The following is a 24,603-nucleotide window of genomic DNA, read 5'->3' on the forward strand; positions in this document are numbered from 1 at the left end:
AACTGAAAGTCCAGCACGAAATTAAACGAGGCTGTCCCACTTAGGGACTGTGAGACACTGAACTAATTTCTTGACTTCTCTAAGCCTCGCTGACTTTCTCACTACCTTAAAGGCATAACGATAGTATTTGTCTCATAATATTTTGGATGAAATTAAGCAAAATAAAGCATAAAAACCCTTATGGGCGCTCAGTGATATAAAGCGAGCACTCAAATATTAATAACAGTATAATGATATTAATGTTCATAATTAATTCTATATAATTGTGATTATGTTAAAATAATTATTATATTGCCATCATTATGGCCACTCTTTTAGTCACTGGTACGCAATTTCCTGAATATGCAACAGTGAATGCAAACTAGTGCCCGCTATATATTTCAAAGCATAAAAAAATGAATTATTTTCATCATCAGGATTAAATATAACATTTCATTAACAAAGGTGGGTTTGGGACGGGAAATATATATTTCAAGTATACGAATTATTTAGGGTACGTCAAATGTCACAAGGGCATTCTTATTCTTTAAGGCAGTATTTCTCCAAAAGAAGTCAGAGAAGACGATAGATGTTTGAATAAAAGCAAAAAAAAAACCTATGTGCAGTCTGGTTGACCCCTCTCTTCTTTTTTTCCTTCCACTCTCTTTGTTCTCCTTTGGCCTCCATAACTGCATACTCTCCTGTTACCCGCTTTCATTCTGGAAATTTCTTTTTTTTTTAAAGAAATTCAACTCATGTCTTTTATTAAAGGTTCTCATCTGACAAATATCAGTAAAGCTGTCCATTAAACTGTAAATAACTTTTTAAGTACAAAAATAGGCAGGTGATTTTATAATCTAAAAAAAGATTTTACATTTTCTTTTTTTTTTTTTTATTTCATTTTATTATGTTAGGCTAGTCACCATACAGTACATCATTAGTTTTTCATGTGGTGATCCACGATCCATTGTTTTCGTATAACACCCAGTGCTCCGTGCAGTACGTGCCCTCCTTAATGCCCATCACCGGGCTAGCCCATCCCCCCACCCCCCTCCCCTCTAAAACTCTCAGTTTGTTTCTCAGAGTCCATAGTCTCTCGTGGTTTGGCCCCCCCCCCCCCGCCGATTCCCCCCCCTTCATTTTTCCCTTCCTTCTCCTAATGTCCTCCATGCTATTCCTTATGTTCCACAAATAAGTGAAACCATATGATAATTGTCTTTCTCTGCTTGACTTATTTCATTTAGCAGAATCTCCTCCAGTCCCATCCATGTGGATGTAAAAGTTGGGTATTCACCCTTTCTGATGGCTGAGTAATATTCCATTTGTATATATGGACCACATCTTCTTTACCCATTCATCTGTTGAAGGGCATCTCGGCTCTTTCCACAGTTTGGCTATGGCGGACATTGCTGCTGTGAACATTGGGGTGCATATGGCCCTTCTTTTCACTACATCTGTGTCTTTGGGGTAAACACCCGGGAGTGCAATTGCTGGGTCATAGGGTAGCTCTATTTTCAATTTTTTGAGGAACCTCCACACTGTTTTCCAAAGTGGCTGTACCAACCTGGGATCTGCATTTTAAATAAATGCTCCCGGTTGATCTCAACCCCACTAAAGTTGGAACCACTGTATTTGTCAAGGAGGACCTGACTGTCATCAACAATGGCAGCTCAACATCTCCATCTGGTGGCTTCATAACACCACTGTGTTTTGCAAATGCAGTCCATGGTTGTTAGAAAACTATTAAAAATCTGAAAAACAGGAAGGAAATAGGAACAAAGGACACGAGTGGAGTATCTGCTCCATGAATAACCAAGACTGAGTTGTAACATCTTTTTTTTTTTTTTTAATTTTATTTTATCATGGTACGTTAGTCACCATACAGTACATCATTAGTTTTTGGTGTGGTGATCCACGATTCATTGTTTTCGTATGACACCCAGTGCTCCGTGCAGTACGTGCCCTCCTTAATACCCATCTTTTGGCTTTTCTTTTTTTTTTCTTTTTTTTTTTTTTAAAGATTTTTTATTTATTTATTTGAGAGAGAATGAGAGACAGAGAGCACGAGAGGGAAGAGGGTCAGAGGGAGAAGCAGACCCCCCGCTGAGCAGGGAGCCCGATGCGGGACTCGATCCTGGGACTCCAGGATCACGACCTGAGCCGAAGGCAGTCGCTTAACCAACTGAGCCACCCAGGCGCCCCATCTTTTGGCTTTTCTAACACCAAACTTGAACTTGTCTGTATTAAACGTTTAAGGGGAAATCAAACTGATGCATCTCAATTGTCATCCGACTACACAAAAACACAGGTATTGGATGAATCCTATCTCTAGATCATTACACCACGTTTTGATTTCTTACAGTGGTGCCAGGAAGATTTCATGAATTTTCAAATTATCCTCCCAGAGGTTAGCTAATAAAGAACATTCCACTTTCCGAAAATAATTTAATACAGAGCACTCTTAGTTAAGTTCTACTGTTAAGTCTTTCTTCTAATTATAAAAGCAATAAATATTCATGGTAGAATAATTTTTACAAAATATAAAATCTACGGAGGAAGTGAAATTCATACTTCATTCCACTACCGAGACACACTATACAGTTTGAAATTGGGGGATACTATCTGCTTCCGTCCTTCTCCCTTCCTCTCTCTCCCTCTTCCCCGTATATTAGTTTCTTTTAACGTTTCACTTTTTTGTACCGGCCTTAATTTGCTACCAGCTCTGGGGTTTCTTTTTTTTTCCCTGTTTTTAATCACGCATTTTACTTCTTTCATCTAAGATTTGGAAGCAAAGCTTCAATATTTTATTCAGTGCAATCCCACTTTCATACTGACTACTTCAAGTTAACAGGTTAATGCTAAGCCAATGATTTATGTTTTACTTCTAATTCCCTTCCTTATACTGCTCAGCATTTCATTGGCTCTTGTAAGCACACCAGTGTGTTGGGTGAGGGATGGCTGACGATGCCCGTCCAATGGGGGCGGGGGAGGGGTAAGGATAGCCTCTTCAACAGGTGCCTCTGGGACAATGGTATATCCACATACAAATGAATGAAATTGGACCCTATATTCACACCATACACAGAAAGCCTAAATATAAGAGCTAAAATTATAAAAGTCTTAGAATACAACATAGTAGTAAACCTTTGTGACCTTGGATTTCTTAAATATTAGACCAAAAGCAACAAAAGAAAAAAAAAATAGGTAAGTTGGCCTTCATCAAAACGAAAGTCTTTTTGCATTAAAAGACACTATTGAGAGAGAGAGAAAAAATATCCTACAAGATGGGAGAAAACATTGGCAAATCATATGTCTAGGGAGAGTCTAGTAACCAGATTATGTAAAGAACCCTTACAACTCCAACCAAATGGCCAAGCAAACAATAAAAACGGGAGAGGGATCTGAATACATATTTCTCCAAGGAAGATATACAAATGGCCATCAGTCACATGATAATATGCTCAACATTACTCGTCATTGGGAATTGCAAATCAAAACCTAACAATAGCTGCTAACACCCATTAGGATGTCTAACATTAGGGGGAAAATAACAAATTGCTGTTGAGAATGTGGGGAAGTTGGAAGCCTTATACGCTGCTGGTGGGAATTTAAAATGGTACAGCCACTGCTAAAAACAGTTTGGTGAGGGGCGCCTGGGTGGCTCAGTCGGTTAAGCATCTGCCTTTGGCTCAGGTCGTGATCTCGGGGTCCTGGGATCGAGCCCCGTGGTGGGCTCCCTGCTCGGTGGGGAGCCTGCTTCTCCCTCCCTCTCTCTCTCTCTGCATCTCCCCCTGCTTGTGCTCGTGCTCTCTCTCTCTCTGTCTGTCTGCATCTCCCCCTGCTTGTGCTCGTGCTCTCTCTCTCTTTCAAATAAGTAAAATAAAATCTTTAAAAAAATAAAAAGAAGCAAAAACAGTTTGCTGGTTCCTCAAAAGCTTAAACATATAATTAGCCTATGATGCAGCAGAGATATCCCCACCCCACCCCCCAATTTAAAACAGGCATTCAAAAAACACATGAACATGTATGTTCATAGTAGCACTATTCAAAACAGCCCAAAGTGGAGGCAACCCAAATTTCTATCAACAGACGAATGGGATAAACCTAAGGTGGAATATCCATACGACAGAATATTATGCAGACATAAAAGGGAATGTTGCAATGTAGATGGACTTTAAAATCATTATTCTATGTATAAAAAGCCACACACAAAAGGTTACATATTGTGTGATTCCATTCATATGAAATATTCAGAATAAGCCAAGCCGTAAGGACAGAAAGTAGATTTGTGGTTGCCAGGGGTTGGGGGCAGGTGGGAGTGAGGAGTGACTGGGTATAAGATGGGTATAAGATTTCCTTTAGAACTTATGAAAATGTTTTGTTAAGAAGCTAGAGGTGACGGTTTCACAACATTGCAAATTTACTTAATGGCACTGGATGGTATACTTTAATTTTTTCTTTTTTTGCTTTAACTTGTTTTTTCTAAATTTTATTTTATTATGTTATATTAGTCACCATACAACACATCATTAGTTTTTGATGTAGTGATCCACGATTCATTGTTTTCGTATAACACCCAGCGCTCCGTGCAGTACGTGCCCTCCTTAATGCCCACCACCGGGCTAGCCCATCTCCCTACCCCCCTCCCCTCTAAAACCCTCAGTTTGTTTCTCAGAGTCCATAGTCTCTCATGGTTCGTCTCCCCCTCCGATGCCCCCCCCCTTCATTTTTCCCTTTCTTCTCCTAATGTCCTCCATGCTATTCCTTATGTTCCACAAATAAGTGAAACCATATGATAATTGTCTTTCTCTGCTTGACTTATTTCACTTAGCAGAATCTCCTCCAGTCCCATCCATGTGGATGGAAAAGTTGGGTATTCCTCCTTTCTGATGGCTGAGTAATATTCCATTTGTATATATGGACCACGTCTTCTTTATCCATTCTTCCGTTGAAGGGCATCTCGGCTCTTTCCACAGTTTGGCTATGGCGGACATTGCTGCTATGAACATTGGGGTGTATATGGCCCTTCTTTTCACTACATCTCTGTCTTTGGGGTGGGAATGCAAGTTGGTACCGTCACTTTGGAAAACAGGGTGGAGGTGCCTCAAAAAATTAAAAATAGAGCTACCCTATGACCCATCAGTAAGAAAATATTTTAATTAAAGATAATGCTTCTTAGACCACTGTAATAAAATGTTGAAGTATTTTGAAAAAAATACAAAACAAAACAAAACCTAAGCAGTTCCATTGTAATGTATTCATTTAAGAATAATATTAAGCCCATTATTGCTTACATGTAAATACGCTTTATGAAAAAAAAAAAATACTACATTTTTGAAAACCAAGTATTAAAAGTATGGCATTGTTTTCCATCTTTGCAAATCTACTTAATACCTACCTGAATAGGAAAGACCTGGGTTTTCTTACCTGCCTCTTCACTTCACCTCTTACAATCTGTTGTTTCCATGGAAAGGCAACCAAGCAATCCAGATTCACTGATACTGAGTAGGGAGAAGAAGACCTCATTGGTCCTCCAGAGGGTTCTCAGGGACCACCCCCAGCTCTCCCAGAACGACCACTGGGCACTGCCAAAGTCTACTACGGTTCCCTCATGAAGTTTAATCAACCCTTTGAGAGCAGAGACACTATTAGCTGACTTGACAAAAAAATGGAGACTGAGGAACAGAGATGTTAGGGTGCAATGTGAAAGTCACACACAGCTGAGGAGAGGCAGAGCTGAGACTCAAACCTGCATCGGTCTTTCAGAAAGCATCTCTGATTTGAAAAGATCGACCATGGATGCACCCCACTATTTTCCGTCCCCAAAACCTACATAGGCTACGTGGGGGGTCTTGGTATCTCTCTCCCTCTCCTCTACACTAAGAACCCGGTGAAAGCCTTCATTCGGTTGGCACAGTTATATAAAAGTCCAGCTTGCCCTTCTCTGTTGGATTGCGTACAGAATGGGAGGGCTTTGTCTTGCTCCAGAATCTGGGGTCCAGGGCTGTGCTGGGCGTGTCGGGAACCGTCACCTCATGAGGGCTGATCTGGGGCATCACTTGCCAAATCAGCATTCAGTGACATCATGTCAGTGGCTTGAAGTCGGCCATAATGGGAGTATTTACATCATGGAAATAGGAAAACCCTGGAAATTGGAACTGCACTCTCCCCTCCCAAAGGCCTGTTTCCAGCACATCACTGCCCAGGACTGGCCACAGAAGAATTGCCTGGAGCTCATTAACAGGAGGAAGAGCTGCATCACAGGGCAGCTCTGTCCCCTAATGTAAATGACTATGAGAGAGGAAGTGTGTGCTGTGTGCCCTGATGATAGGAGCCCTATCTCTGAGCACAGTATTCATTGTCAGTGTGGTTGCAGCAGTCCATGCTGAGCACAGATCCCAAATGTGAGAGGTTCATCTCTATCTCCCTATTGTCCTAGATCAAGGACATTTTGGGGAGTTGTCTCTCTTCTCAGGAACCATTGGTGTCCTGAAAACCCTGTCAATACATATTTGTCCAAGTGTAGACTCAGGGTCATTTGGTCCTACTGCAACCTGAGTTTCTAGTTTGCCTTCCACTGACATCCAGGTCCTTTATCCTCACACTTTTTCTCCTCTTGGGTCATTTTAAATTGACTGAGAGACCTTGGATCCCACCTAAACAAACACACCTGGCCTCATGTGTCCTGGCAAGTTGAAAGGAGGTCCTTAACAGGACCCGGATCCTAAGTGGTGTGTCTGTGTGTGTGTGTGTGTGTACACACGCGCACACGTGTGAAGGGAAAACAGAAGCTGTTATCTATTTCTACTTTATTTCCTCCATAATCCGTTTTGCGAAAACTCCCCTGCCCTCCATGCCTTTTCTGAGAACATTGGGTATTGTCTCTAATATTTCATTCATTCACTCACTCACTCATTCATTCATTGGATTGGTCAGGGTGTAATTGACTGAGAGTGAGATCAGTGCTCTGCATCTGAGGATGTATTAGTACTTCCTGGTTTCCATAGAAAGCTAACATCAGGGAGAATGTTTTGATGACATTCTGGTTTCCATGACAACCGGGGTAAGCCATTCTTTCCTGGAGGCAGAAACACTTAACAAGGATATTTACAGACTGGAGAGATGGAGTAACTGTAGAAACATCGAGACTAGTCGGTGTCTGCTATCAATGTGAGTCGTGTGTGTGTGCGCGCGCGCATGTTTGTGGGTGTTCCTGGTGTGTGGTCTTTAGTTGGACATTAAGAGCTCTAATCCCTCCTGTTTTATAAGAGAGGATGGCAGCTCCTCTTGTGGGGGGTTAAGGTGATTGAATAACCTGTCATACCCCAGCCCCATTCTGCTGTCCTAAAGTGACACCATTACACGAGGACATTGTTACCTGAGTTCTTGAAAGCAGAGATCCCCAAATATTTCTCATCGTGTACCTCTGCTTAACGATTGTCCCACGAACCCTTAAAGATGTAAGTTTACTCATTTACACCTACTTATAGTGAAGTTACTATGTGTCCGATATGAGAGAGAAAATTTGAAGTCCGCAAATGAGGCAAATGGGTAGGATTGGAAGACCTAATGTTACTTTGTGTAACCTAAGGGATAATATTGTGCTCACGCCGAGTAGCTGACACACACACGAACTAAGAAACATCTCTAAAAGACAAAGTCTGAGCCCAAGCTCTGAGGTCTCCTCCTCAGAGGTCATGGCTTCCCAGAACCACCATATCGTCCCTTGGTTTCTCCAGAACTACAAGTGCCTACACTTCCTATCGTGGCACTCTTGTCTCATTGTTCCTTTTTGTCTTTTTCTTTTTTTTTTTTCTTTTTTGGTCTCCAAATAATTCTGTCAAGCTCTCTCTAATTAAAATAGTAAGAGAATATTGCTTATTAGTCATGTTTGTTTTTCCCTCTTTGCTTTTGAGGCAGTTCTTTTCCCTCTGGTTTCCAGAAGTTTCACTATGATGAGCCTAGACCTGTTTGTATGTGTGTTTTCGTGTGTGCGGGGGGCGGGGGGAGTGGGAAGGGAGGAAATGTATTATGCTTGCAGTTTGGCACGTCAATATACCACCTGATATTTTTCTTTATTTTTGGAACATTGTTGGCTATTGTTCCTTCATACATTCAGCAGCCCTTCTCTCTTCTTGGACTGCAATACGATATCTCTTATGTGTTTAAATATATACAATTTAGTGATGACTGTTTCCTTTGATCAATATAAAATATACCTCAAAGACATCTCTAATCTATTCTCGTTGCTTTCTACGCAATGGTAGGCTACGGTTTTTGCTTGCCTTCTTTTTTGTTCGCTTACATCCAGTATTTCATTTCATATCTCCTTAGAATCTCTGTAAAGTAAGGTTTTGGTGCCTATGAACACATAAATGTGTCCTCCCTGTAATATTTTAAAACGTTCGGAAAACGATGATCTCTACCCTCACTCACCACACACTTCCATCCTTTTTCTTCTTCTCTTTTCAATGGAACAATGCCATGGGACATTTCTGTTTACCATTCTAGACTTTTCTCTTGCATTTACATGTCTTTTGTATCCCACGATGAAGTATATACGGTTGTTCTCCGTGTGGATGTGTGCTTCACGTAAAGCGTATTATTTGTACTTAATTGGTCTCTGGTTAGATCTCTTTGTCTGAATTTTTTTTTCCTGAGTCAGTACATGAGGGTCTGCATCAGTCTTTGTGTTGGAGACATAACAAGCCCTTGTTGGCTTAGATTATAGGTTTGTTAGTCTTTCCCCATGGGTAGCAAGCACCTGGCATACATCTAGTGTTGTTGTGACAACCTACAATGCAGTGACTTATCTTGTGAACGAGGGCACCTTTTTCTCCTTGTGCACGACACAGGGAAATCAGTACGTTCTGAAATACACACCTCGCCCACTCGCCTGGATATTAGTAACTATGGAGGTCTCGCCTGCTGGAAAGAGGAGGCTGTCCTTGACTTTTTCAACCCTAATGCCGTGCATGATTTCAGTAGTGTTACGGACGGTAGTGGAGGTCTCCTTGTGGCAGGTCATAGGGACTGGAGGGGTAACAGAGCATCTTTGGAAGAAAGTTGGCCTACTTGATGGGAGAAACCACCTGAGTTTGTGAAAGGCATGGGAGAGAAGTCACTCTAGTCTTAAAATAAGGCCCTGAGGGAAACCTTGACCTTTGTAGAGCTCTTTGCTCAAGCACTCATGCTTCTCCTTCTCTGAGTAGATAGCTCTTGATGGTGTGTGCCTGCAAGAGTAGCTTCTCTGGTTCCTTCTTTGTTAAGGAAAAATTGGGAGGCAGAGCTTGGCAATTTGAAGGTATATGTGTATTTAGTGTTGTAGCTGATCACTTGCAGGGGAGAAGCAAGCCTAATTTTTTCACTTCTTTGAGAAAACCGAGGACAGTTCATGATTTTTCAGTTTGTAATATTTGCCATTTAAACGTTTGTACAAAAATAGCCCACATTTCCAAGTGACCTTTATGAATTTATGAAACTAGTGAACAACACAAGGGAAAGGTTGGAAGATTATCAATTCCCATTCAGTTATTCTACAAATGGAACTCAAACCCAATGAAAACTTAAAAACTTTTACATGTGAAAGTCCGTGCTGAATTCATCTGGCACTGGAAAGGTGCAAAAATAGGCAAGAACGTATTTTCTTTTACAACTGAAATTACATAAAATGTGCCTTTATAATAAAAAAGGGGGACTGCCAACTTGTCCATTTGTGGAAAGACATGTTTTGGGGACAGTTTAAAGTCACAAAACCTACAGCTTAAAAGAGGCTCCCAGGGGGACGGGGTGCCTGGGTGGCTCAGTCGGTTAGGCGTGTCTGCCTTCGGCTCAGGTCATGATCCCGGGGTCCTCGGATCGTGCCCTGTGTCGGGCTCCCTGATCAGTGGGGAGTCTGCTTCTTCCTCTGCTCCTCCACCTGCTTGTGCGCTCTCTCTCTCAAATAAATAAATAAAATCTTAAAAAAAAAAAAAGGAGCTCCAAGGGGTGCCTGGGTGGCTCAGCCGGTTGAGCGTCCCACTCTTGATTTCAGCTCAGGTCTTGATCCATCAGACATGACAACCATCAGAGTCATGAGACTGAGCCCTGCATTGGGCTCCACCCTAGGCATGGAGCCTGCTTAAGATTCTCTCTCTCCCTCTCCCTATGCCCCTCCCTCCCTTCTCCCTCTCAAAAAAAAAAAAAAAAAAAGAGAAAAAGCTCCAATAAATAAGCAGTAATTGTAGGGAAGGGATGAAGGGGTGTTGGGGTAAAGATGAGAGAACTCCTGCCTCTGGGGAGTGGGGGGGGGGGCGGTACGGGAGTCATATCAGGGAAAATGCCCTTATTTTGAGACAATACCTTCAGAGTATTGTCTTCTTCTTTCTTTGGAAGTGATTACAGCCCTCACTGGGGAAAAGAGTTAAGGAATAAAGCTTCCAAAATAATTCTTCCAAAACTCATGGCCGTTGATTGGAGAAATAAATACTCATTGCCATCAAGTTCTTTCATTCATTTTTTTTTAATTTTCAAATTTTTATTAATTCATTTAAAATAAAATCATTATATGTGAACATAATAACATTTTTATGAAAATAACTATGTTCTAAGGAGATTGGTAGTGATATTAAAAAAAGAAAATAACTATATTCAAAAAATTTTTAAATGTTATAAGAGGAGTGGCATTGTTTTACATTCTTGCAAGTCTTGTCAATGTCTGGCTTCATAGAAGATAGCTGTATTCCATCTGCTTCCTTATTCAGTCTGTTAAATTTTGTTGGTTTGTTTGAAGTATATGAAGAATATGTTGCCTCACACACGTATGCGGCTGAAAAAAATAGGTCTATTTTAGAAGCATTACCAAAAGCCGTTCCACGCAAGATGGGCCGGTGGATTTTATTGTAAAAGCTCTTTCATTCCTTAACCAAAGAGCAAATGGAATAGAACAAAAGTTATACCAGGACTTAAAAAGTTGAAGCTGATCCATCTGAGGGTTCCATTTCTTGATGGTCTGGAATTGACTGTGAAGTTATAGATTGCGGAGTTGCTATTTATACCATTCCCCTTCCGGTTTTTCGTTTTAATATTTATTTATTTGAGAGAGAGAGAGAGAGAGCACAAGCGGGGGTGGGAGGGGCAGAAGGAGAGGGAGAAGCAGACTCGCCGGCTGAGCAGGGAGCCCAATGCGGGACTCGATCCCAGGATCCTGGGATCATGACCCGAGCTGAAGGCAGATGCCCAACTGACTGAGCCACCCAGGCGCCCACCAAGCTAGGATTTTAATTATTACCTGAGACTGGGCATCCTCATGACGAAATTGAGCCTTGAGATTTTATTACGAAATTAAAGTTGTTATTATGTGACCAAGACCAGAACAACTTGGGGTCAGATGGAGTTTTCACCTCAGAATAAGGTGAGAATCTCCCTATCCCATTCATTCAGCAAATACTTGTTGAGCGCCGACTAGGTTACTGGATACATTTTCATATCCAAGCCCTCTGAGGATTGGGGGTTACTTTAACCAACTGAGCCACCCAGGCGCCCTGGGGGTTACTTTAAAAGTTACTTTAGTGTCATTCAAGGTTCTATTTTTAAGACATTGCTCCTGGTGTGCAAAAGAGGATCAACATTTACATATCATTATCTCTATCTATCTGTCATCTGCCTGTCTATACATCCACCTGTATGCATCTTTAGAGGGAAAGAAGAGAGCTGTGCTCTTGTTAGTACGAAAGATAAAAAGAAAACCATCTGCAATATTAGGTACCAACCCTTAATGGAAGCTGTTTGGACAATGGGCCAAAGCATATGGTGAGAAGGCCATCTAGGATTTAATATTTTCATTTAACACCCTTCCCTTCTGATCGCCTCTCTCAAGGATGCATTGCTTTGGTAATCGGAAAAAGTAACCGCCATTGATATTTTGGCTGTCCGCTGGAAGTTACTCCATTAAAGTGCTTCATAGTTGAACAGATGTACGCAAATGTGAATAGGAGAGGATATTCAAATCGGTGGTATGGCTTTAAAACCTTTTTAATATCTTATAGAAAATATGTACAAACAGAATAAAAAACGCTGGAGTCTGTGGACCCACATATTTGCAGTTAACATTCCTCCTAGGTGGTCAGATTACTGATGCTTAACATTTTTCCTACTTTAGTTTTAAACAGCATTTTAGATTTTCCATGTGTATTTTCAAAACAAGGAACTGAAAGGAGCTGAAAATAACATCTGCACTGGAAGCAGAAACACTTGCATGCGTGTGTAGAGCAGAAAGCATGGATTATATGCACCAATATCAGGCATCTTGGGTCTCTAACGTCATCACTCTGGGTGTGTGTATATATCCGTGAGTGTGTGTGTATGTGTGTCTTGGGGATGGGCAGCTATCTGGTGGGAGTTGAGGTGACTCAGGCACTCCTGTTCTGTATGAGGGGCTGGCAGGTCCTGCTGCAGGGAGACTGCAGTTGGCTGAATCACCTGTTTTTCCTTCTCCCTTTTGTTCTGTGTCCTCACATCACACCTGTGTTCTGAGAGCCAGCACACTGAGTTCTCTAAAGCAGAGGACACAGTACCTGCATGATCATACACTCTGGCAAGAAAAAGTTTGTGCAGGCTATGCCCAAAGTAGGTATAGTTAGTCATCATACATTTCATATTATGCCTATGAGTATGTGTGAACAAAGTTGTGCATACATGCATTTATTAGGGAAATAATATTTTGTATTGTGAAACATACCATTTGAAACTGATAATGGATGAGCTAAAACCTATAAGTGAACTATAATACATATTTGAACAGTGTATACAGAAAAGTAGAACCCATTCACAGGGTATTTCTTGCGGGGGTGGGGAGAGGGATTGAGAGAACAATTGCACTTTCTGCATCACACACATCTAAATGTTTGAAATGTATTTAAGTAAAGTTTTTAAATGTCAGAGAAACCACACTGTAAAGAGATTCACAAAAACGATGTGAAAAATCAGCATTCACATGAAACAGTGATCAAATATGCTCTTGAGTGAAGAAATGTAGTCCTAGGTAATATGTGCGGGCATGTGTATATGGATGCATCGGAAGTGTGTGACGAGCCCACGTACCATCATATTGACAGTAAGCATCTTTAATGTATTGCCTCCTATATATCTCTCTCTACCCGTTTTATGTTCTCCACAAACCCATTTAATGTTACTTGAGAAACACCAAAACACACTTACATTATAGACCCCATTTTTGTTACACACACACACACACACAGACACACACACACAAAGCTGCTACTATTAAATCTATGCATCCAAGACAGACAAAAAAAGACTATGATGAAAGCAGTAGTTCCCACGGTTCTGAAATAGGAGGACTAGCCTAAACTAAGTAGCTTAACGTGGAAATAGTTTTGAAACGCAAAAGAAGGAAGCAAATAGACATGTCTACATTATAAATGAGATTTAACTAACATTTCTGTTTCAGAATGGGCTACATTCCAGAGTTGGGGAAGGGAAAATGATGAATCCATCCCCGTCTCATTGGCTTAATTTCCCATCTGCTTTTCTGATTTTCTAGATTGACATTAGAGGTACGTAGGAGGTCCTGAGTATCTACATTTGCTGTCATTTGATCCCTGGAAGGACAGTGCACTTCAGAAGCACAGAGCAGAGGTAAAGGGTCTGCCGGACAAGCAGTTGGAGTGTGTGAATCAACAGATGCAGCTCACAGAACCTCGCCTCCCCCGACCTACGTGGTGTTCTGTAAGACGTTCCTGTTTTACTAAACATTTCATTGGCAATCATTTCGTGATGACACTTGCAGTGTGGTTTATTTTGCTCCTCACTCTACAGCCACTTCTTTACACAAATATGTGCTGGGGGCAGGGGAAACAGCCTTTTAAGCCACCATAGAGAAATGAAAAAGGGCAGGTCACAGCCAATGGCCCATGCCTGCAGCAATCCTTATGAAGCATGGTACCAGTAACCACCACGATGACCTTCGTGAGCCTCTGGATTCTAAGCTCATGCTCTTGAACACAACACTGTGCTGACATTCAGTGTCTGTAGGCTGGAGATCGCCTCTGGCTTCCTTGGGTGCACAGGGTGGCATTCGCACCCCCAGAAAAATGAAAGCTGAAGCATTCCCCCAGGATGAGCCCCAGAGAGCCCAAAAGGCACAGGATGTCCAATAACACAAATGAGATCTGGAAAATGACACCCACCTCCCCACACACATGCTCTTTAATATTGCAGTAGTAACAAGCAGGGCAAGAAGTTGGGTTTGGAAAGTAATAAAATTCCTCTGGTATCTTCTGCATTCCCCCCCCCCCCCCCGATACTTGCCATGTATTTACCCCCTGTCTGATACACACTCTTTATATTTCTTTATCTCTTATCAATTCTCATTGACCAATGTTCTTCTACTTTCACCAAAGGAATTTTTTTCTAATACTTTTCTTCTTTTCCTTTTCCACATTCCAGTATTCTCCAGTATAGTCCATTCAAAACACAAGTTCCAGCGACCCTGGGAGATTCAGGTGAAGAAGGACAGGCCACGCAAGCCGTAAGCCCTTTGTGGTCCCAGGCCAAAGAGGTGTGGTGAACAACACTGCTTTAGGGAAGACCTGCCGTGCCTGTGGGTATGATGGCCAGACCTCACGACCTCTGTTAATTACCTCTTGAGAGGAAACTCAAATCATAATGGATGCTGAGTATGTCCTATGCAATTGGAAAGGCCGTTTTTGGCCAGCAAAGGTTTTGTCCAGATCTAGGATCTCACCAAAAAATAAGAGGAAAGGGGCACTTTCTCTAAAAGTTGAGATACTCTCCATAGATGAAAAAATTGAAGTGAAAAGCACAGACATAAAGATCCTAAATGAGTCTCAAGTTGAATACATTACCTCCTTGCTAATAGCCGAGTCGGAGGCCAGTGTCCCACCAGGACAGGAAGTGCCCTACAGAAACGCTCTTACAGTGGCACTGGAGATTCTGAATGAGAGAGCAAATTTGGGTCCAGCAAGAGCATCAGATGACCCAGAGACCACTAAGCCGTCCCAAAGGGGACCACAAAAGCGATCTCGTAGAAAGTACCGGAAGCCCAAAGGGAACTTACTGAGGAGTCTTAGGAAAAGCAAAAAACTCAAATCGCTGCTGGTATGTTCACAGGGTGAGGACGCCCCAGACGGTGGCCGACCACAGGCACACAGAACCGTCACTCCGATTCCAAGGAAAATGCGAGGGGAGAAAGAGGGCAAGGGAAAGAGGGACACCTCAAGAGTTAGGCCCTTGCGTTGCCCAGTCGAGGAGGAGGGTACAGGTGCTAAAGATGGAGGCGCCCTTCCATCTCCGCCACCAGGGTTCAACCTCACTGTACCCAAGGCTCTGAAAGAAGAGGCACGTGACACCTACCCAAAGACCCTGGCTGCCTCCTCTGAATGCTCTGCCTTCTCCGGGAATGTTGGGGACCACGGAGAGGGTCCCTGGAAGCCAGGCTTGGAAGGTGTGGCAGCATCCTCCAGTGCCCCTAACCCGAAGCTGCGTTATTCACTCCGTCTGGCAAATAGAAAAAGGAAGCTGCAGGTACCAGAGTTTGAGAAAGGGCTGCAAGAACTTCAGCCTTCCGTCAACTCAAAGGCTATCGGCCCCACCACTGCTATTCAAAAGGATGTCGGCAAGGAAATGGGACAACCGACAAGCATGGCTTTTCCACGGGAGCCTTGTGCCATTGAAGGAGGAATGATGGTCTGGTTCAAATTTCAGGATCACCCATTTTGGCCAGCGGTGGTAAAGAGTGTCAGCCAAACAGAGCAGACTGCAAGGGTGCTTTTGATTGAGGCAAACATGCACGGCGAAATGAGTGGCATTCGAGTCCCTCTTCGAAGATTAAAGCATCTGGACTGTAAAGAGAAAGAAAAACTGATGAAGAGAGCCAGGAAAGCGTACGAGCAAAGCGTGAACTGGTGTTTCTCCCTGATTTCCCACTACAGAGAAGGGCTCAGTCGCGGGTCTTTTGGAGGCTCTTTCCTGGACTATTATGCTGCCGACATCAGTTACCCAATCAGGAAAGCCATCCAAGACGGGGATGTGGAGATTGATTTCCCAAAGGTGAATTATGCCGACCTGGAAGATTCTGAGGAGGAGGCCTCCCTGGGCGGGGAGAGGCCCTGCAAGAAAATTCTCCCTGACCGCATGAGGGCTGCTCGGGACCGAGCCAACCAGAAGCTAGTGGACTTCATCGTGAAAAGAAAGGGAGCTGATCACCATCTTCTGGACATTGTCAAAGGCAGGAAAGAGTCCAGGTGGCTGGCATCATTTCTGAATTCAAGCAGGTACGTGATCTGCGTCGAAACATACCTGGAGGATGAAGACCAGTTGGATGTGGTGGTGAGACATTTACAAGAAATCTACAAACAGATAGACAAGAAAATGCTGACTCTGACAAGGGATGACAAAGTGAGTTTCGTTCTGGAAGTTCTTCTGCCAGAAGCAATCATTTGTTCAATCGCTGCACTTGATGGATTAGGCTACAAGGAGGCAGAACGGAAGTACCTGCGGGGGCCACCTGTGCGTTACCGGGAAAAAGAGCTATTTGATAAACATATCCTCAAGGAAGTGAGAAAGAGATCAGCAACAAGGGGCAAAGCTAAATAACTCCTCCTGCGCCCGCGCTTCAGCAGGGCGACCTCTCACTGCCCTGTCTGCATGAAATGTGTGATTCCTTCCTTTCTCTATGGCATGTAAATATGTTCTGTAAATCTGAGACCCCGGGAACATGCTGGATTCATTTTGGAGCAATCTCTAGCACTTATGGGTAGCACGGCCATCATCATTTCTGGTTCCCAAACGCTTCACAAACTAATTTGTTAGAATACTGCAAACAGTTCTACTTCCCTCTACTCCCTTGGATGTGTACTTGTCCAGGTGTTTTCATAATGTTGCTTTTGACAGTACTTCATATTTCAATATAGGATGCGCATTCTTTTTATTACATCAAGGACCCCTGGTGTCAGACATTAAGCAACAATCGTTTTTGAAATCCAGGATAGATGCTCACAGAAACTTCACGTGGATTTCTCATCCTTTTTGCGACGCCTCAGTGTAAATGATTGGATTCCTTCTTGAGATAATTCCTGAATTTGATCTGCCATGCTTATTTGTTTGGAAAAATAGCCCCGAGGGGTGAAGCCAACAGCAGAGATGTTTTCTACATATTGTCACTACCTTCAAATGGTTCTTGGAAAAGCAGTCTGGAATCCAAAGTCAATGGGTCATCTGCATGCAGTCCACAAGTGGATGAACGAAATCTCAACGGGCAGTAAACATTTTGTCAGCCTGTGCAAGACTGTTAACTCTTCGCTTCCCTAAGATTCCACTTAGGGAAGTAGCTCTTGTTCGGTGGCTAAGTGGTTTCCTAAAACAGACAGCCTCCTGGCTGTCCTCCTAACTGACTGGATGCTTTACACATAGAGGTTTATCCCCACGTGGAAGACAACGAGAGTAACCATACACACAGTTTAGCTATTTTAGACCTAGGAATTCAAGCTCACTGCTAGGAGCCCATCTAAGTGACACAAACTGCAGGGAAGCGTGCGCTTTGTCCTGGACCTGTGTCCCCTAAAACACGGTCATTTGTCTCATACCAAGCAAGCTTTCTCTTTTGACTTATTCATTGACTAGCCCTGACAGGTTCCAACAGTTATAACTGCAGGCTGGTAGGTCATTCCAGGCTGCTTGAGCAACAGATGGACGAGGACCTGGGAACTCAGAAATGGGCAACAGAAAATCTTCCATTTGGCTAAATATGGCTGTTGTCAGAATACAATGAAACACATCTCACTAAAAGATAAATTCTGAAGCCCATGAATTGCTATCCTAACTTGAAACAAGATTTTTTTGAGGAAAAAAAAATGTCAGAAAAGCTAGTTTACTTTTAAAACTTGTTGTGAAAATAAACACTAAAGGTTTAACACGAACCTGAGTGCATTTTTATTCTTAGAGGGAGTCAACTGTCACTCACAGGCCCACGTTATGTGTTCATGTGGCCGTGAGATGTGTGTGTGTAAAATTTGTTAAGAGTTAGCTGTTTTGATTCACAACAAAACCATTGTATCTTTCACCTTGAACTTCTGTTTCATACTTTAGATTGTACAACTACATAGTTGGTGTCTCTAAATATGTATATATAATATATGTACATACACATACATACGTGTGTGCGTGTGTGCGCATACTATTTTGGAATTTCAGTGATTTAGTCATCATCTTTTAAAGTTTATTATGAATTTTCTTCTCACCCTAAATAAATACTCACTTTCATGCTTGCTTTCATCATTTTAGAAGAGGGCCTTCCAAATTGTGTAAGCTTCAGACCCACCAGAACCTTCTTTGGGCTCTGCCTGAGAGACACCAATGACTCCTGAGGCATTCTGCCTGGGCTAATCCACAGTGACATCTTCATGGCCCTGAAAAGTACTTGGAAACACACCATCTCCATGCTCTATGTGGACCTTGTACACTGGAACAACACACTTTAGTTCTTCCATAAACATTGTGTCTCTCTGAATCAAATATATCACTCAACTTCAGCCTTCTCATATAGCCGGATCTGGCTCTACATTCTAATATTTTCTTCACTATCTCATTCATCCATCCATCCATCCATCCACCCACCCATCCACCCACTCATCCATCCATCCATCCATCCACCCATCCATCCATCCATCCATAGCATTGTGAGTCAGTAGAGCAAGTAAGATGTGGTTTAAGACTCTGATCTGAGGATAAATTTCAGGTGCCATAGAAAGAAGATGACAATCTTGGGACCCAGGTGACAATCTAATTTCTAAGATGACTGTGATGCTCTCCTTCACATTCTTAGTGAGAAATATTTATCGGCATCATGGATTGATTGCCTATATGTGAGACCAGAACCCTGGATTTTCCCATACTTGTGAGATTGTGAGTATCTCTTGGTTTGGGGTGAAGGGAGAGGACCTGGTCCCTCCTGGGGTGTCATTTGTGCCTGAGGCATTCACTGAAGAGGGCAACATGCCTAGAACACGCATCTCTTCTCCACTTGAACCAGGATCACATTTGGGGTGTGCAGCCGGATTTGGGGGGCTGGCTGTGTAGACTCTGAGATACCTCCCAGCATGAGCAGTTGTTAAGGTGGCTCAGAGATGGCCCTGAACTGGTTCTCTATCATGGGTGTGTGTGTGTGTCTGATGGGATAGCCCAACCTGTCACCCACCCTAACTTACTGGATCGAGGAGACCTCCTCTCCTGGGGTCATAAGGCAGATGGTGGAACATCAGGCCCTGACCGTAATTGTTGGTTGGCAGAGACGCATGGAGATGGAACGCACAGAATTTACGGTTCTCCATATTTACGTATGGATCTGACAAAGAAAAAGTGGAACCCCGAGACACACTAAGGTGGCGAGCATGAGAACACTGAATACCCAGAATCCCCTGAAACCTCACCTGGGCATTAGCAGCCCCCTAACTCTTGCTACTGGAGAAGCTTCCTTGTTCCTGGAGACCCTGCAAAGACCTCATCTAAGGCAGCCACCCAAACAGATGTTGCTTCTCTTATTCAACATTAATCTCTGCTAACTTCCATTACTATCGGACTAATAACAAGGGTAGGTAAGACTAGGTAAGGTGACAGCACAAGAAAAAAAAATACAGTTTGGTTTGGGTGGGAAATGCCTTACATTCAGAAGAAACTGTAGGACCTGGCTCATATGTACTTGCATGAAGTGAGATAATATATGTGCCAGTGGATTTTGAGAATGTTGGTCCCACAGGACAGGGAACAGAATATAAGTCAGTATGGAGAGAACTTATTAACGTGGGAGCACAGAGCTGTGACTCGGGGTTTGATGTCCTTAAAGGGGCCAACCCAGCCCCTTTGAGGGCCCCTATAATGTGCATATTATAGAAGCGTGGACAACAAACAGTCTACAGTAAATGACATGGAAATACTGGAACTTCCTAGGCAGAGAAAATTGAGGAACTGGCGAGAAGGTCCAGGGGAGTAGGTTTTTAGATACGACTTATAATGTGAGATCAGACGTCCTACCTCCAGCCTCTGTTTCTTTGGAGGGCAGAGAAATCACGACTCAAATAAGGAATGTGCTGGTGAAGTGGCACTGGCATCTTTGAAGAGCTCAGTGCTGACTCTCCTCTGCAAACCACTGTTGGAAGCAAGCGATGATGGCATGGAACTGGCAATCAATGGAGATGACAGCATTCTCAAAAGGCAGGGGCCCAATGGTGGCACAAAACTACCAGGGGCAAGGTGGGCATCATTACCATACCGGGCAGCAAGGCCAGGGTGGAGTCAGTCTCAGCTGACTGACCGGAATCTGTGGCAATATAGATAGTATAGATAGTAGGTAGTAGTGTTCTAGGGTCTGGATGTATGGACAGCTGGCTGGGGTATTACTTGATTCTCGTAAGGAAAAAAAAAAAAAATGAGAGCTGGTAAGCAGAAAGCTGATGCTAGCAACCGTAGTGGAAAACATTAGTCCCCCACCAAGTGTCGAGGTCTAAGTCAGCCCATGGGCCCAGAGCCTTGATTAAGGTGGAGGTCAGAAAAACCCAGCCAAGCCTTTCCCAAAAACCTGTGTCTATTTACCAAGGTAAATGTGCACTGTGGTAAGGAGGATACCTGCATTTGAAAAAAAAATATGGAATATGAGTTCTCTGCTTATAAAGGGGCTTCTGAAGTCTAGATGATAATGGACTTCTGCCTCATTTTAATCTGACAGGAAATCCAATGGTTCTGTGGATCACCCAGGGTTTTTTTTTTTTTTTTTTCTCCAGGCTCTCAGTATATTGTTGGCAATCACGTACTTGGTAGGTGGCAGAATCTTCATATTAGCACAAGTGACATTATGTGGAAAGGCACACATGGAAGCCTATCAAGCTGCTATCTCCTTACAGTATAAGAAAATATAAACAGTACTGATTCTATACTAAGAAAGGAGAGAAGAGTCAGATTACTAAAATCAGAAATGGAAGTGGGGACATTACTATTGGCCTTACAGAGATTAGGAAAAAAAAAAAGATGGCAAGTGAGCGCTATGAACAATTACACATCAAAAATTAGACAAGTTAGATGAAATGGACAATTTCCTGGAAACAAACAAAACTCACTCACGAGGAAATAGAAATTCTCAATAGACCTATAAAAAAATAAGGAGATTTAATCTATTATAAGAACCTCAGAACAAATAAAAGCTCAGGACTTGGTGGCTTCACTGGTGAATTCTACCAAATGCTTAAAGCAGAATTATAAATCCTTCTCAAACTCTCCTCAAAAAATAGAAGAGGAGGCAAAATTTCTAACCCATTCTATGAGGCCAACCTTACCCTGATAGCAAAGTGAGATTAAGACACCACAAGAAAAGTGCAGACTAATACCCCTTACGAATATAAATGCAAAAACGCCAAAAGCTATGCCAGCACACCAAACCCAGCAGTTTTCTTGATTAAAATAATTTTAATTAAAAAGATTATATATCATGACAAAGTGAGATTCATCACAGGAATGTAAAGGTGGTTCACCGTATGAAAATCAATATAATACACCACATTAATAAAATGAGGGGGAACAAACCACATGATTACCACAAAATGATGCAGAAAATGCATGTGACAAAATCCAATACTCTTTCATGATAGAAAGCATTCAGAAAACTAGGATTAGAAGGGAACTTCCTCAACTTGAAAATGGGCATTTATGAAGAACACACAGCTAATATCATACTCCATGATGGGTATTGAGAGCAGGTGTTGGGATGAGCACTGGGTGTTATATGCAACTAATGAATCGTTGAACACTACAACAAAGACTTATGATGTACTATATGTTGGCTAACTGAACATAATGAAATAAAAATAATGCAGAGATTATACAAAAAAAAGAATAAAAGCCTCCCCCTAAGACCACGAACAAGTCAAAATGTTCAGTCCTGCCATTTCTATTCAACATTGTACCAAACATTCTAGGCAGAGCAATTAGTTAAGAAAAAGAAATAAAAGGCATCAAATGTGGAAAAGAAGAAATAAAACTATTTACAGATGACAGAATCTTCCATATTAAAAAATCCTAAGAAATCCATTACAAAAGCTATTAGAGCTAATAAATGAATTCAGCAAAGTTGCAGAATACAAAATCAACACACAAAATCCAGTTGTGTATCCATATACTAGCAGTGAACATTCCGAAAATGAAAGTAAGAGGTGTGCCTGGGTGGCTCAGTCCATAAAGCATCTGACTCTTGATCTCAGGGTCCTGAGTTCAAGCCCCACTTTGGGCGTGGAGCCTACTTTAAAAAAGAAAAAAAAAAAAAGGAAACTAAGAAAATAATTCCATTTACAGTAGCATCAAAAAGAATAAAGTACTGGGTATTATATGCAGCTAATGAATCATTGAATACTACATCAAAAACTAATAATGTACTATATGTTGGCTAGCTGAACATAATAATAATAAAAAAATAAATTTAAAAAAAGAATAACATAACATAATAAAATTAAATAAAAAATAAAAATAAAAATTTTAAAAACTAAAAAAAAAAAATAAAGTACTTAGGAATAAATTTAGCTGAGGAGATGCCAGGCTTGTACACGGAAAACTACAAAACACTGTTGAAAGAAATTAAAGAAGACCTAAGTAAATGAAAAGACACCTTGCGTTCATGGAATGGAAGATGTAATATTGTTAAGACGGCAACACTCCAAATTTATCTACAGTTTCCATGTGATCCCTATCAAAATCCCAATGTCCTATTTGTAGAAACGGAAAAAGTGATCCTCAAATTCATATAGAATTGCAAGGGACTCCAACACCAGAACAAACTTGAGAACAAAGAACAAAGTTGGAGGACTCACATTTTCCAATTTCAAAACTTACTTGTACAAAGCTACAGTAATTAAGGTAGTGTGGTATTGTCACAAGACTAGACATTTAAGCCAGTAGAGTAGAATCGAGGGTCCACAAATAAACACATACACATATGGTCATTGATTTTCGACAAGGGTGCCAAGACCATCCAATGGGAAAAGAACAGTCTTTTCAACAAACGGTGCTGCGACAACTGGGTGTCCACAAGCAAAAAGAAGGAAGCCAGACCCTTTTGTCAGAACATACACAAAAATCAACTCAAAAGGGATCAAGGACTTAAATATAAGAGCGAAAACCATAACCTTTAAAGAAAACATAGGGGTAAATCAAAGAAAAGGGAGGGGTAAATCTTCATGACCTTGGTTTTGGCATTGGTCTCTTAGATATAGCACCAAATGCACAAGCAACGAAAGAAAAAATACATAAATTGGACTTAACCAAAATTTTAGGATGAGGGGACACTTGCAAAAGAGTGAAAGGACAACCTGTAACATGGGAGGAAATATTTTCAAATCATGTACCTGACAAGGGCCTAGTATGTAGAATATATAAAGAACTCTCACAACTCAACAACAAAAAGACAACCACATTTTAAAATGGGCAAAAATGTGAATGTAGACATTTCTCCAAAGAAGATAAGATATACAAACAGCCAACAAGCACATGAACAGATGCCCAACATCATTAGTCCTTAGAGAAATGAAAGTCAAAACTACAATCAGGTATCATTTCACACCCACTAAGAATGCTATAATTTTTTTAAAAGGAAAATAATTTCTTCAAATAAATTTTCTGCCCCTCCCCTCTCTCCTCCTTCTGGGATCCTTATAATGCAAGTGTTATTATGCTCGATGGATGATGTCACTGAGTTCCTTCAACCTATTCTCATTTTTTTATTATTCTTTTTTCTTTTTGCTGTTCAGCTTGGTTGCCTTCCATTACCCTGTCTTCCAGATTGCCAATCCGTTCTTCTGCATCCTCTAATCTGCTATTGATTCCCTCTAGTGTATTTTTTATTTCAGTTGTTGAATTCTTCATCTCTGACAGGTTCTTTTTTATATTTACTCCATCTTTATTGAAGGTCTCACTGCCACAACATGGATGGGTCTAGAGGGTATAAGGCTAAGTGAAGTAAGTCAGATAGAGAAAGACAAATACCATATGATTTCACTCATATGTGGAATTTAAGAAACAAAACAAACGAACAACCAAAGTAAAAAAAAAAAAAAAAGACAAAGAAAAAGCCAGACTCTTAAATACAGAGAACAAATTGGTGGTTACTAGAGGGGAGGTGGGTGGGGGGGGGACAGGTGAAACAAATAAAGGGGATTAAGAGTACACTTACCAATTGCAATGAGCAGTGAGTAATGTGTAGAATTATAGAATGATCATATCGTACACCTGAAAGTAATATAACACTGTACGTTAATTTTTTTAAAAAATAAAAGGAAAGGGGCTCCTGGGTGGCTCAGTCATTGAAGCATCTGCCTTCAGCTCAGGTCACGATCCCAGCATCCTGGGATCGAGCCCCGCATCCAGCTCCCTGCTCAGCTGGGAGTCTGCTTCTCCCTCTCCCTCGGCCACTCTCCCTCTGCTGCTCTCCCTGCTCGTTCTCTCTCTCACTCTCTCTCTCAAGTAAATAAATGAAATCTTTTTTAAAAATCTAAAAAACTTTAAGGAAAGGAAAATAATAAGAGTTGGCAAAAATGTGGAGAAATTGGAACCCTCATATATTGCTGGTGG

General features: G+C 41.7%; 1 long non-coding RNA gene across 4 annotated transcripts; it reads right to left on the reverse strand.

Moving 5' to 3' along the window:
- Positions 1 to 10,461: 10,461 nt before the first annotated feature.
- On the reverse strand, positions 10,462 to 24,258 carry LOC144380347 (uncharacterized). 4 transcript variants are annotated; one of them, XR_013444474.1, is made up of 3 exons: positions 24,206 to 24,258; positions 15,355 to 16,299; positions 10,462 to 10,786 (listed from the first exon to the last, which is right to left on the reverse strand). It is a non-coding gene; the product is annotated as an uncharacterized LOC144380347 (long non-coding RNA). The 4 variants fall into 4 exon arrangements; XR_013444475.1 differs by lacking the exon at positions 24,206 to 24,258 and adding an exon at positions 18,257 to 19,492; XR_013444476.1 differs by lacking the exon at positions 24,206 to 24,258 and having other exon boundaries at positions 15,355 to 15,842; positions 16,066 to 18,239.
- Positions 24,259 to 24,603: the final 345 nt, after the last annotated feature.

Source organism: Halichoerus grypus, chromosome X (genome assembly GCF_964656455.1).
Source record: "Halichoerus grypus chromosome X, mHalGry1.hap1.1, whole genome shotgun sequence".
Classification (NCBI taxonomy): domain Eukaryota; kingdom Metazoa; phylum Chordata; class Mammalia; order Carnivora; family Phocidae; genus Halichoerus; species Halichoerus grypus.